A 14571-nucleotide genomic window follows, 5' to 3' on the forward strand; every position below is an offset into this window, starting at 1 on the left:
GAGCAGTCGATAAGAAAAAAAAGAAGAATTCATCATAATAAAACATTTCAAAACCCAAATTCTGCCTTAAACAGGCGGTAACAATCGATACGGAGTGGTTTTATATGGAAATGCCGTCCCCGTCATGTTTAATTCAGTGTTCTGTGTGATCTCTCAGGGTCCCTGTGGACAAGTAAAGCCTTCTCACTCAGCTTTGAAGGCAACCACCAGAGAGCGACTTGATGTCAGGGCTCACTGAAGCCATATGGGTGGCTCGTGTTAGCCCCGTGTCCTATTAAAACCCTTTATGTTGGGATTTTCAGCATTTTGGCAGGTACATCTATCATGCTTTCATCGGCCTCGGGGATGCTGCTGTATTGATTAGCTGACCTACTTCCTTTTTTTTTTTTTTTTTTTGAGCCAAGAGGAAAACCCAGAAAACTTCAGCCAACATACAAACAGCCAGTGACATGCTGCAGATGGAGATCATGTGCTAATAAAGCACAAAAACTAAACTTTTAAAGTGGGGGTATTTTTCTATTACAATTATTCTTCATCCTCTTCCCTGATTGGCTGGCAGTATTGCTGGTCTGATCCCCTGAGCCCACATATACAGTTCGGCACTGTCTCTCACACGGGTGGCACATCTCCTACTCTTTTCTTGTATGCATGACGTGCGCGCACGTGACTTGTCTGCCAGTGGGAAGGAAGTGGAAAAAGAGTCGCTTGTCATTCCTGTTGCGCTCCTTCATCTCAGAGTCGAAGCTCAGCCAATGCAAACACTCCTGGAATCAGTGTGGCGGGTATCTCGAGTCTGCATCGCTGCTCAACATCCAGAAATCTGCCTAGAAACCATTGAGAAAACAGGATCATACTCAGAACTTCAGCTCTGGTCTCATAATCATCATATTTAGACCTTTTCTTCATTATTAGGAATAATTCAGTGAAAGCTGCAGCACTTTGAGCAGCCTACAGCTTATATCTGTAAAATGCAGCACACACAAAAAGTGTACTTTGATAACATTAATACAACCTTTTAAAACAGCATTGGCCAATCAGCTGCTGCTCAGATTTTTTATTGCTGTTACAGTAAGCATTTAATTTGTTTGCAAATGATTAAGTAATTAGAGCTGTGCAGATTGATATTTTGTTAGTAATCCTATGATCCACAGTGATTAGTCATCACTGAAAAAAAACAAATCTATATTTGTTTGTTAGAGCTGAAAGTTCACTGTTGACCTTGGGAGCAGTTTGACTGGCTGTCTTTAAATAAGCTCATAAACATGCAGGTAAAACACTGGAGGAGTTTCCACCCGAGAGTCCATTATTTTCTACAGTTTGAAAGCTCAAAGGACTTTGCTGATCAAAGGAAAGAAGGTGATCAAATCAAATAGACTGCATTAAATGGTCAGTTTTAACCACGGTATGGTAAGTTTCTCCACGTAACGTTTAACACACTGTGGAGCATCAGTATTGTTGCTATGGTTACCTACGGTTAAATGATTTAAAATGAGTTTTTTAAATGTTTGAGGTGTCCTGATTCAGCTGGCAGCTAAGCAGAAACAGGTACTCTCATTGGCCGTGGAGTAAACAAAGAGTGCAAAGATGGTCGTGCTCCTTGCTTTTTCCAGCCTTTACAGGGCGGAGGGTCAACAGAGTTACTGTGCAGTATATTTGCACCACCGCGCAAGCATGTGTGCCGCTCCCCTGTGGCTGCAGCCGGGTGGAAAGATGCAGGGATGGTGGGAGCTGGCAGTCGAATGTATTTTCCCAGAAAGAGAAGTGAAAATAACTGAACGTAGTGAAGGTCGTGCAGTTGTGGAAGTCTGCACTGGCGGTCTATTAGCTGTCGTGGTTCTGCGTAATAAACTTGCTTTGTAGCGACGGTTGACCACACACTGCTGACGGTAGTGATGGTGTTTCATATATAAGCGTTTTCCATTGCAGTATCTACAATGAGACGGTCCACTGTGTGGCCCGTGAGCTCAGACATGAAGGAGGACGTCTCCAAAGCTGCTTCTGCTGCCAACGACACACACAGTTTGAAAACTGCTTCCATTTAGCGAAATGCTCAGCAATGTTTTGCATGGAGAGGAATGACAACTCCCCTCCTTCCACACACACACACACACACACACACACAGATCACCTCCCATCATGGCCGACGGCTGTGCGAGCCCTTTAATATCTGCCTGAATAATGCAGCAGCGTTTCGCAAGCCAGGAGTCGTTCCTCGGCTCATTCCGGTCCTCGCCGCCTGGCGCAGCCTGAGCGAGAGATATCAGGAATATTTATTTTCTCCGCCGTCACCTTAATATCTCTTTTCTCCCCTTTTCCCCTCTGCCCTCCATTTCCTGTTTCTCACTCCTCTCCCCCCGCTGCTCTGCTCATTATACGGTGCACTTACTGTCGTTTATTACAAAAATGTCTCTTTCTTTCTGGCTCTTGGGCTCGCTCCTTCTCTCTTCAAAAAGGCGTGAATAAAAATGTAGCCATGCGCACATGCTCGTCATCAGTCTGATTTCCTCTCTCCGTCGCCCTCTCGCTCTCAGGCCCAAGATGCATTCACCATTTTTGTTTAATTTCCAGCGAAGCCACAGATCGTTCTTCCTCATCTGTTTAGGTTAGTTCCCTTCATTTCCAAAATGAGCAGTTTTCATCATATAAATCCCTTTGCCCCGTCTGTTTTCTCACTCTTAAGAGTCTTCACAGACTGAAAAAACATGGACGGAGGGATGTGGAAATGAAATTAGAAGAAGAAGACAAGACACGACAGGTTTGAGAGTTGAAGGGAGGGAGGAAGAGCGAGCATTACGTCAGAGAGCCTTCTGGTTCGAAGCAGTGACATCGCCAAGTGATGTTTGGAATAAAGTCAAGAGAGGGACAGTTATGATTGCCTGTGTGTTGGTGTGTTGAGTGTACATACCCTCCATATGTATGTGTTTCACAGTGTACTGTGTGTTTTGGACTGTACTGCACCTTCTAAAGAAACTCATACTTTAGAAAATTCCCCATGTTGTTACTTACATTAAAAATCTACTCTTGCAATAAGATGATTTCATCTTTCATCTCTATTGTCTGACTGATTATTCGTGTTTTTACTTGATTCTAGTGCAGGAATCCTCCTTATTCTGTCAAAATACTGCCCTTCTACAAGCAAACTAGAAGACTAATAAACTATCTGGAGACTGAAACTTCATCTGATGTTAAAAGTGCCACACGCCCATGTTACACCCCCTCCAGGTGTTCTCATTTATTTTGCCTGATTAGAGCACTTCTCAGCGCTGTGAGTGATGTCCCATCACCTGCTTTTCTGCACATTTCCAATTAACACATAAAAACATAAAATCAAATAAAATGAAAATGCCGGCAATTAAAAAAAAAAGGCGGAATATCGCGAAAAGGCTTTTAGACACGGCTGAGGTGGAGAAGTTGGTGCATCATGAAGTGCAGGAAAAGATGTGTGTGCTGTTACCTTCCTCACATTCACAGATCAAACTAACTCCATCATGTGTCGAGTTTTTTTCTTCATGTCATGTCTTGCACCCTCTTCTTCTGCAAAGGTTTGACGGCACCTGACCAGAAAATTAGCACCACTTACCTCCATGAACCATCTCCTAATAATCGCATAACAGCAGCGGACGGAAATGCACATTAATTCAAATTTTATTTGAAGATTTTTTTTTAAACAAATGTAAACTTTGGAACAGATTTGGATGAAGTGTACATGTACGGCCTCTCTCTCTTGTTGCACCTGCAAATGCAAGTTACACATTACTCATTCTTACTGGTGCATCGATTTCACATAATTCCATCGTAGCTGTGCCTGATTTTAACCTGAGCAGGCATCTAATAAGCATTTAAAACTAATAAAACTCTCTTAATTTAAGAAATGAAAACGCAGAAATTGAAGATAATGGTTCTTGAAATGAGATAATTTGTCTTTTAATTCACCTAATCTTTGGAAGACAACAAGTTCTTTCATACCTGATGGACATCAGCAATGATTCTGCCACAGAGAGAAGTTCATAATAATAATATTTATAATAATAATAATAATTCACACGGCCTCAGCACATGTGTTGCAGATGTGAATCAGCAGTGCAGTGTCGCTGCAGCAGGAAAGTGGGCCTGCAGGTCTCTGGAGTCGAGCTCATGTTTCACCACCGATGCACTGAACAGTAAATCTGCAAACACCCATCAGCTTCATTCAAGATTTTTGTCTGATTAAAGTGTAGTTTTGTTAACACGGCTGCAGCGATCTGCCTAAAATCCAACTACACTAAACATAACAGACGTAGTTGTAGTTTGTGTGTGTGTGCACGAGTGCAAGTGCTGTTCAGTAAGGAAAATGTGTGTATTCTGGTGCCTTAGCGTGCATTTCCCCAAGCCTGAGGGGAGAAGTGGGAAGGGGGGGGTTAATTAAAGAGAGTGAATGGAACCAGGGAGTGCGTAACAGAGGGTAGTGAAGGCGAGAGTGTGTGTAGGTAGTGTTTAGGCAGCGTGTGTGCGTGCGTGTGCGTGAGACATTTGGCGAGCTCAGTGACTTGAGGATGATACATTGACTTGTGCTGTTTACATCTCCTTACGTTCCTGCACGCCCAGTCAAGGCCTCAGTTGGCTCTCTTTCCTCGCCCATATTTCATTTTCATACTGAGATGGATGCGCACACACACACACACACACACACACACACCGTCTTAAAACACAAACACATACCTAAATGCACAGCATCCTTGTAAGTCGCCTGATAGGTGACAAGAGCATGGATACTGAAACGAGCTACCTGTCTCTGGCTGATGATTGGCTCAGAGCCTGACACGCCGCACACATGACCTTGAGTTATGCTGCCGCTTCCATTATCCAGTGACAGATGACTGACCTTTCTGTGAAAAATGGATAATGGCCATTTTCATTATATGGACTGCAGTTTCACAAGAAAAAAAAAAAAAAAAAAAGGTAGCTCCAGCGGTCCGTTCCCACGACAGACATTTTGACTGACCACAGCAGGACAAGCACAGCTGGAACTAATACAATTACAGATGGCTCTGATCCATTTAAGTGTTCCAGTAACCTCCAGTAAGCAGATCCAGAATGAGGGCTGTTGAACTGGATCATCTTAATGCAAAGCAGCCTTAATTAATATCATTAGTAACACAGGTGCTTTTCCTTCTGTGACCTGTCAGAATGACTACCAGGGCCTATTCTCTCAGAACAGTCATACTCAACTCACTCCATCACACTCTGTGTGCACGCGCCTGCAGCAGCGAAGGAGTGCAAAGAGCTTCCACTTTAAGCTACCTGGTAGCTCTGGAGTAAAGGGACCAGAAACCAGCATCACGAGAGGGACAGCAGTACTGTTTTTCTGGTAAATCCATGACACCTTTGTGTCTCTCTTTGTAATAGATTACATTATGTGGGACACTTAATACTGCAACTTTGCATGAAAGGTGGATTTCACATCTGCAGTTCGGTTCTGTTGGTCCAGAACTCAGAAAAAAATAAAAAAAGAAGCAGCTCTGCTTTGTAGTTACAGTACATTGTTGATGTCTTCAAACAAGTAAACTGGTGAAACTGTTAAGTCACATGGACTGGAAGACGACACATTCATTGGCCAGTTTCGCTGACTGTCATTATTAAAAGAAATGCTATTGTGACTGTAAAAGGGTCCCTCTGTATATCGCTGCACTAGTTTTTATGCTGAAATATAAAACATTAGACTCTTTGAGCACAGATTACTGGTCAGCGAAACGAGTGCAGGTCTCTGTGGTGGTGAGCCGTGGATCGGGCGGGCCAGGTCATAAAAATTAACTTTCTGGTTAATAGCGGATGGGTTGTGGGTGGGTGAAATAGTGCATCTTTCATGAGGAAAATATTCATTACATTCGCTTTTAGCTTCAGTTTTTCGCCGGCTGTGCTCCCCCTGCAGGAGAAACCACAGTGCGTCTCCCCAGTGAGAGACAGCCTGTTTGCATTTATGCTCGAGGCGCTGCAGCATCATTTATTTGATTGTTTGTTGTTTCATACTCTGTTTTCTTCTCCACATCCAAAACTTAAAGTAACGCATCTGTCCTCATCAATCCTGAGCTCCATCAGAGCTCCATCCAAAAATATTTCAGAAGCTGAAAGTTTAATCCTGATCCTCTGGAGAGCCTCCTCTGTCCTGTCAAGTTCATAACAACAGTTTTTAGCTTTGCTTAAATGTCCCTGGATATTCACGACAGCGACATTACTGCTTTCAAAATCACTGAGAGTGGCCTCAATCTCTCATCATTGAAGTAAACCTTTAATTACCATTCCACTAAAATAAGCCTAAAATGACTATCCAAGTCTCACCCAGAGTAAACTGAAAGCCGTTCTTGAACCATTCGGAGTACATGCGGGGCTTCGGTCTCTTTTGAAAGGTGACACTCTGAACTTTTAGCCCCAGCAGTCAGAATCACTGTAAGTGCTACTGGCATTGAGTCATAGAAGTTCAAACACACTGAAGTAGAAGGTTGTTTTTTTTTAGCAAATAGATGCCTGCAGATGACAAAGTCTGGTACTTATTGGCTGGAAAGCACAATGGGACCACAGTATGAAGCCTCACAGTAGTCCAAATTCAAGAAAATTTGATAATTTTCACATGTATACATATATAACATTCATATTTAAGGTATTTATACCTGTATTTTGGCTTCATGTCTTTATATTGAGGTAATTTAATATGTTAGTCACTCAGTCAGTTAATCAGTTGTGAAAGGCGCTCTGGTTGCTAGGCTTTATATGGCAGATCGTGATTGGTCAAGGGAGGGGTCATTCTAAACCTGAGACTCAACAGAGTTTGTACATTTTTCGGGAAGTTGTAAGGGGGAAAACGGGGAAGAGGAGCACATCATCCGGTAATTTAAAGAGGGAAAACCTGTTTCTGTGAATTATTGCCATGTTTTGGACCAAATATTTTTGCTGCAGTGGATCGTGTGAACTTTTGTCGTTGGTACCAGACCGTTTTTGTCATCGATCTGCGGATCACTGAGAGACGTAATCGGTGAGTTGCCTCAGCGTTGAGCTAGTTTTAGGATTTTTGTGCCTCCTGTTGCTATTGTACCTTTAAATGCATCAATAAACCTCTGCTTCCAAACCGTGCATGGCACGAGTATAAACAAACAACAACAAATAAGTAACACCTACAGTCCAGGGGCGGGCCGTTGAAATGCTAAGCGGAATGAACACCAGCGATTAAAAGTTAAAAAAAAATGCTAACAAAAGAATCGCGGAAACAAGATCCATCACTGAACCTGCTGTCCATCTCTTTTCTCCTCCCAACCAGCTGATTAAGATGAGCAGTCAATACGTTTTCAGTGGTATGCGCGATTAGCTGCGCACACACACACACACAAACACACACACGACCAAACTCAGGATCCTCTCCAGGCTTGGCCCTGGTGGAGATAATTAAGCGACTGATCAAACAGCCTCAGAGTCAAAAATAAAAATAGTAATAATTAAAAAATGCTCCATCATCTACCACCATCGTCTGGAAGTCAAGTGCATTCAGTGACACGTGACGGCGGAGTAAACTGTATAAACACTTTGTGTCTCAGAGATTTCCCTGTAAAGGAGCTGACCATTTGAACTGACATCAAAGTGAGCCTCAAAGAATCTGAGCAGCGGCGAAAATTCTCTAAGAAGTAATCCCTCATTAGCAAACGCACAGAAATATTAGATGTGCTGAACAATATCTGACGCTTCGACACACGAGGGGGTGGTGAAGGAGCCCCAGCGGCGAGTGCTGTTGTCATTAAAGCAAACAGTAATAGCGAGAACTGCCAGGTTAAACATGCCGCCTCGTGCACCTGCGTGAATATGACTGAGTGTCACGAGTCGGATGGTGGCCGAGCAGCCGACGAATGAGACCGTCATGGTGAGAGAATGAAGCAGCTGATTTCTTAAAAGACACCCTTGATCTCCTGCTCCCTCTCTCGCACACACCCACAGAAGCACACACACACACACACACACACACACACAGAGAAAAATCATTATTTGCAGAGTGTCTGTACAGTTAAGGGACCTTAAGCCCCCCGTGCTTGTTATGAAGCCAGGATTCATTTGCTGCAAACGTATAGAACAGGACGCGCAGCAGGTTGCTGCCTGTAATGATGGTTTGCAGGGTGGATGCTGTGCACACTGCTTCGGGCTTTCTACGTGTGTCTGTGTGATGTGTGGGTGTAATTGCATGGTGTGTGTATTGGTGTGCGTGCACGTTCTCGCTCGGCTTAATGCACTATGTTCATTTATCCACGTCTTTGATATGCTATGTATGCATGCAGTGTGTTTCTGCGGTGCGCCGTGTGTGAGTGCGGTAGCGTGTAGCTGCAGATTTATAGGCATGCCTCCGTGCTCTCCAATGATGTGGGCCCGAGCCATGAATCAGCTCAGCCTGTAATGAATTCTGATGGCCCACAGGAGGGGAAGAGGAGGAAAGGGAGGAAGGTGGAGGAGGAGAAGGAGAGGAGAGGAGGCAGAAAAAAGAAAAGACGAGAGGTTAGAAAATCAAGGTTAGAAAGAAAATGAGAGGGAAAGACAAGAAGGAAAAAATGGTGACAGAGAGAGATGAGGGGAGGAAGAGGAGCTGTGGGTTCATTGATCGATCATGAAGAACACAATTCAATCCACACACTCAGGCTCTTCAAAGGCAAATACCACCATTTACACTCTGCTTTCAACAAACCAGAGAAGCAGCCATCATGCCACGTATTTATCTGATGGTAAACTTAATGCACTCTTTGAATCATTGATGCAGAAGCTGCGTTTTTTCAGGGCTTAATAAAGCACACAGATTTGAATGAATGTTCTTATAAGACTGTAGGAGTGTTTTTAATGTAAAGTTTTACATTTCCTCAAGCATGTTTGCTACCTGCCACACAGCTGTTGGTTTCCACTGATTACAACATCAAAATGAAACAGACTCGTACTTGCTACAGATGTCCAATCCCTCGCACTGAACATCAAGTCTTTCTCATATCTGGTCAAAGTTGGTCACGAAATGATGCAGATCCAATGTAAAGCATACACCAAAACATTAACATTAACATACAGGTATGTTGCCTATTTCACAAGAGAGGCACAGTTTGCACACAGCTGAGGGATCAGACTGAATGTGCAAATAAACTGCAATAGCAAGCTAACCGCTAGCTGTCCGTTAGCAAGGTAGTTTGTTGGGAGAGCTTTTGCAACTTAGACTGAACAGGCTAGAAATTGTGAATCTGAACACAGGACATGATGCATGCACATGCTGGACACGGATACTGGAAGAGTAGCCACTGAGCTTGTTGGTGCTGACTGACTTTAGTTCGATTTTGGTAAAACAATCAGTCGACTTTCTTCAGGTGAACTTGGTTAAAATAAGCCAAAAGTGACTTGAAATAAGACACAAGACATGTTTATTACATTTAATATAACCAAGATTTTGCCTAACTTCAACCAAAGTGCTCCCGTTTCCTAAAGCTAAGCACAGAAGGGACTCATGATGTGAACCACAGCCCCCCAGGTCCTGCGCTTTGTACGCCCACCATCACACCAAGACTAGCTGGTTCATAAATGTAGCACTTCCTAAAAATGGACCAGGACACACGATCCAGGCAGCAGTTTTGTTTTCCCTCAAAGCATAATTGGCACATCAAATCGCTATTTTAGAAAGAAAACTAGAAAACATCCTCATGATAATTCATTCATCCGTCATAGCTACATGTTTCCAAAGATCAACCAAGAAATGTCGAGAAAATAAAAAGCTGCAATTTCATAGCGATTGCGAGAGCTCCGCTTTCCTGTAAAAGCCATCATGGCTGAGAAGAGCAGGTAGCACACCAGGAAGCTAATTCATATTGTTGCAGCACTGGGTTGGAGGAGGAAGAGCGGCTGCAGCGGCAGAATGAAGGCAGCAAGGAGCATAAAAAACAACATTAATAAAGAAAAACCTACAGTAAAGTGAAACTCCTGGGCACCGTAAGCAGATGTAATTAATACGCAGGGGAGCGGCCATGCTCGCTCTGCCCTCGAAGCAGGAGGCCCAGAGCTCCCGAGGACGGGTACTGCACTCGGCTTTGTGGGTAAGCTGACCTAAATTGATGTTGATTGATCGTAGTGTGGACTCCCGACGCTCCCCCACATCATCTACCCCGTCGAGAGAAATATCTCTTCATCCCTACGTCTTCTCTCGCTATCTGCCCGGCGCATATTTCTCCCTCTGTCTCTTCTTCATGACCATCTATAAACCTTGGCTTTGTTGCCGAGAGACTGTTGATGGTGGTCGTTTCTCCGTTTCACCCCCACTTTCTACCCACATGCACACTCTCGCATCAGAGCAGAAAAGAAGCTACCATGCACGCGAGCGAACATCCACCTGCGAGGCTCCGTTTGGGCGCAGCTGTAATGTTGTTTAAACAGCAGATCTGAAGCGTTTAAATGCATGCGGCTTGACAGTTTCTGCAAACAATTTGCTATTTGCGTTCACAGTTGCAGATGTTCCAAATGTTCCAGGCCTGAAGCATCCCCCCGCGTCTCAGGAAGCAGAATACTGATTGATGATCAATCATGCATTAGCAGCCTTCACACAAGCACAGACAAAAAAAAAAAAATCCATCTCACCAGCACTGCAATGTGCTCCAGCATCCACCCCACAAGCAGCCGTTCTCACAGCGCTTCATGTCCACATCCCTCCGGAGGGTGTTTGTGTAGGCTGCATTTTGTTTTTCCAACAACAGCTTCATTTGCATGCACGTTTTGACACATTCACTGCTGTTTATTTCACATTTTCCATGCTGGCTTTGCTATTAAACGCTCAGTCCAAAGGTCTAAACTGTAAACCTCCTCCACATTCAACCCTGTTCCCTCAAAATTTCTTTCTGTTCAGCGTTTTTTTTTTTTTAGTGAATGAGGCCCGACATGTATGGTGACGTTCGGGGTGGCATCACTGTGCAAACGTAACCATAAGAAAGTTGAATAAAGCTGTAGTCAGTGCAAGTAGATGGTGCATTGCAAGGTGGAGTTAATGGAGTTGTAGGGATCAACAGATCTGCTTTCCAGGGTGAAGTACATATGAGCAAATTCTTCTCATCAGGTTCAGCCTGATTAGTAAGATCTGATAAGCTAATTAATGCTGCTCAACGTTAGCTGACCGTCTTGACGGCGGTAAACCATCCTAAACAGAAGAAGCTATCATAGCCTCAGTCGCGTTGCACCATCCAGCATCGTATATAACCCTGCTCTGCTGTATTTAACCTTTATTTTACCAGGCAAGGCATTAGGAACAAGTACGTATTTAAAACGACGGCCTGACAGCTATGAGACCAGAGCTGGTTGTACAAATACATCTTTTTAATTCAGTCTGTTATCATAAAGTGTCTACTTTAGTCACAGAAATCCCATGCTAGCATGTTCTCGGCTCGCCAGCTTGTTGGTGGTTTTAATGGGACCAGATGAGCAGCATTCAGTGCATTTGCATCATGTCAGATTATTCAACTCCAGCATCACATAACATAAGACTGTGTTGATGTTGTTTGCCAAATGTTTTCTTGTCATTTATGCCAACATCTGCTCATATCCTTACATTTTTTTGTTCCTTATTACATATTTCCTTTCCATTTTGTTCTCTGTTTTGTTCTCCTGTGCAATAGTATTAACACTATTTATTATTATTTTTCATCTGAAGGCAGTTTACATTGCTTTTTCCACTGTTATTGGGGCAATACATATTTTTTATATATTTTTCTACATATTTATTTTCTTTTACATAGTCAAAAAAATAATTTTGCTTGTATAATATGTACACATATATAGTCTACTTTTTTATTTGGTATTTCGTTTTTTTTTATATTTCTCTATCTCTGTTGCTATTTTTCTTCCCACTGCTTTCACATGCTGCTGTAATGACCACATTTTCCCAGCTGGGGATAAATAAAGTTTTATCTTATCTTATCTTATCTTATTTTATCTTATCTTATCTTATCTGCTTCCAGATACATCATTACTGGCAGTTTGTCTGTTGCACAGGACTCTAGCCGAGACTCAAAGAAAGAGAATATTGAACACGTTTACTGCACAAACAAACTGTCTAAATTTCTCCTGATATATTTCAAAAGTTTCATTTTAGTGTTTGGCAAGTGCGCAGTGTACCATTTCATTCAAAGCCTCAAACCTGTGTGCAGCCAGTCTTTGCCGGATGAAATAAGAAATAAGATCCAAAAAGTGTTTTTTAGAGAGTACTACATGCATGTGTTTGGGGGTCAGTGGTAAATTGCCTTCAATTTCACAACTCACAATTTGTGAAATTAGAACAAGCCACCAGCTCGTTGATGAGCCTTCAGTGTGAAGGCAGGTTCAGGCTGTGGAACAGTGAAAAACAGGCTGCTAAGAGGGAATAAATATTTTCAATAGCTCTGCTCCTCTCACTACGCAAACAGACACACCGCTCTGCTGCACACATGTTAACTTTAATCGATACAGAGAAGATAATCTTGTCCTCTGAAAAGATAAGACGACGTAAAACAAGATGAGATTTTAATGATGCTGATGGGAAAGTGGGTCACTGCAGCAGCAAGATTTTGAAGAAAATATAACAACTGGAACATTTTTGAAGATTGAAGAAAAAGATAACAAGCAACCTTTATCATCATTGATCTGGAAATATCTGCCAAAAACATTTTTTATTTGAAAAAAAAAAAAAAAAAAGTCCTTTCATAGAAGATGTACCAGTTTTCTTTAATGTAGGAGACAACTTTAAATTATAAAAAAAGGCATAAAAAGTAAAGTGAGCACAGGTGAGCTTGTGCTCGGCTCTTTTGCCGCAGTGTGTGATCTAAAAGGCTTTTCAACAAGAGGCAAACAGACAAATGTTTAAATAATATCCGGGCAGTCTTACCATTTCCTCCAAATGGACATCCGGCCGCTGAAGGCGGAGGCCGTGCCAGTGCTTCGCCAGCTGTCTGGCTCTGCTGGTTGGCAGCCTGCAGCCCTCAGACTGCCTCACATTCTCTATGTATCCAAGGCTGATGAGTGTCAACAGCTTGAGCCTGCACAGACTGTGCAGCCAAGGCCAACAACATGACTAATGGTTGGTATTAAGGCTATGTAGCATAACAGGTATGATTCACATACAGGCTTTCTGCGCGCCCGTCAGCTTTTATTACATTTTCATCTATAGTGACTGACATGAAAACATCAGTACAAACTTTATTTTTCTTTCCAAGAGTCATCATTAAGGCTTTTTCTATACTTGGTGCCCTTTGTGGGGTTCATTGGTAAAATATGAAATTCCTGATTTTGTTTAAAGTGCTCGTAGTGTCCCACAGCATCAAAAATAACATCAAGTCATATTAAATGTAGCAGGATATTTGAGGATTTGAGAGTGACAATCAGGTTTTTCAGCACAATAAACCCTCTCTTAGTCTGATGCAGTGACCTCCACCCATCAGGCCCCACAATGTACTTCTCCATTCAAGCTTTAGATCACTGGCGTTTCAGTCTAACAACGAATTTGCAATTCTGCAGCAAGGATTCATAGAAATATAAAGTAACTGCTCGAGGTGCCCGGTCCAAACCATGAAAACCAGCCCCACACCAAAAGTGCACAAAGGCATGTTCGATGTAACAGAAATATCTAACCTGCCGGGTGTTAACGTTCAAAACACAGTCAGTGATGCAGATAAAGTTTTTCAGTGTTGGCCAGCAGTCTGAACTCTGGAGTCTGTTTCATCATTGAGGTGTTCGAGTATGTTGTGCTGAATGGGAGAAAAACCTTTAAACTGCATATCTTGCTGGCCTTGGTGCAATTCCCGGTCTGACAATCCAAACCTGCCTCCTTCAAACATTCTGAATAAAGTTCATCGAGCTGACGAGAAATTCAGCAACCTCATGGTGGCTGGTGAAAAAATCCATCCCATCCATGTTCCACAGCAGTGGAAAAGCAGTTGTGGGAACATGCTAGCAAATGCTTCCATTTCGCCGTTGCATTGCATCAATCCCAAGCCTGAAGCCTGCACCCGTTCAGCTTCTAGACGTTTTGGATCAATCTTGAGTGATTCTGTACTTGTGAACATCATATGTGCTGTGTTCGGTCGTCACACATTGAAGGTCTCTGCTTACATGGCAACCACATGTTCTTTGGCTTCATTGAGCCATTTTGGAGTGCGTGGAGTGAGAATCCAAAGGGAGAAAGCAAAGCTAATGTAATGCTGGAGAGGAGTATTTTAAAATGACTGCTGAGGAGGAATGTACTGTACTGTACTTTTTTATAGACTGCATTAGAAGAGCTTTGGCATCCTGGAAATGGGTCAATACTGCAAGATGGAAAATGCTATATTCTTGTTTTTCCAATGCGCCACTTTAGTTGTTTACGAAGGAAATGATGCCTTTGGTAGCTGCTCTGTTTTCCATTCAGCGAACCTGGAACAATGAATCACACGAGTAGAAGACCTTGTGGAGTACAAACGTTTTACATGTTTCATCCTCATGTTATTCTGTGAAAAGACCTGTATTGGTGGAGTGACCTTTACGGAAATTTACAGCTTTGGCCGCTGATGCCAGCGTGTCACTGGGTCTGGAGAAAGTTCC

The sequence above is a fragment of the Chelmon rostratus genome, chromosome 16 (assembly GCF_017976325.1).
Source record: "Chelmon rostratus isolate fCheRos1 chromosome 16, fCheRos1.pri, whole genome shotgun sequence".
Taxonomy (NCBI): Eukaryota; Metazoa; Chordata; class Actinopteri; order Chaetodontiformes; family Chaetodontidae; genus Chelmon; species Chelmon rostratus.